Raw genomic sequence first — 1356 nt, 5'->3', positions numbered from 1 at the left:
TAAGTGAAATTTAAAGGAATTAAAATTTAAATATTGGTAATAACTGGCTTCAGTGACATGAAGCAATGGATGCTTTTCCTTGTAGTAATTTTTGCAATATCCACTCATTCCTATTAAGGCAGAAAAATTCTATGTAGCCTCTATTAAAATGAAAACATGTATTCACATATATGAAGTCTTCTTATTGGTGACTTTATATAAAACCTCTTCATCTAATAAAATCTTCCACATGTGCAATATATCTTTGAATTACAGATTTCTAAAGCAATATTTTTAAATTATATATGTCATTTTTATTTTTACATATGATTTTTCAGTTTCCAGTGTTTTTAGGACTGAAATACCTGATTTTAGTTTGAATTCCAATGTTATTTACAAACATAAATTTTATTGGTCTAAATTTATTACCTAATCACAATTTCTGAGCTTAATAGTAGCTGTGATTATTTTTATCCTTAACTTATATTCTTCTAAATATGATCAACAAAAATAAATGTGTTTGCAGTCACAGAAATATAAGACTAGAGTTGCTGTGGTTGCAAACAAGAGTAAACTTTTTAACTTATGGGAAAGAAAACACAAGCCAGAGAAATTGATTGTCACATAGATATAGCTCAATAATATAGTTCTAAACATACTGATGATCCATGTGTATAATTTTCTTGTTTGTTATTTAAATTAAAAATGGACTTTTTAAAAAAACTATATTAACTTAATCTTTTTAATCTTAAACTTGCCTGATGACAAGAAGCAACTCATAAGGGAGTTTTTTTGATGCCATACAATCACATGGCTTCCTTTTTTGAAGACTAAATAATTGAATAAATTTTATGTAGGATTTACTTTATAGAAACCACAAATCTCTAAAATGTAATCTATATGACTTTTACCTGTCTTGTTCTCTCCTTATCCTTAGCAAATGGCATTGTGTCTGTGATATGAGTTCTGAATATTTGTTGTATTACCTTCTTTCTGTAGCATGAACTGAGTCACTCAGGGGGTGATAAGTATCAAAGCTATTACTGTGCATTTTTTCCTACTTTTCGTTTTATTTTTCTGTTAATTAGCATTCTTTTCTTTCAAGAAAATACACGTTTGTTCATTAGCATATCAGCAAAACTGGCAGATCAAAAGACAGAGATGGTTACTGTGATTTGAACAATGCTGAAACATATTAAATGTAAAATTAAGAGTAGTAAAGATGTTAAAATGATAATTTGGGAATCCCTGGTATTTATTGCAACAAAATAAACTTTTGGATAAAAAAGATAAAACTTTGTCTATTTATTGACAAATAAGAAAAATACTTTGTGATAGGTATAATTATGCTAGTCATAAATATAATTATAGATTTTT

This window comes from Mandrillus leucophaeus, unplaced genomic scaffold (genome assembly GCF_000951045.1).
Source record: "Mandrillus leucophaeus isolate KB7577 unplaced genomic scaffold, Mleu.le_1.0 Scaffold927, whole genome shotgun sequence".
Lineage (NCBI taxonomy): Eukaryota > Metazoa > Chordata > Mammalia > Primates > Cercopithecidae > Mandrillus > Mandrillus leucophaeus.
This window is presented reverse-complemented; position numbering follows the sequence as displayed.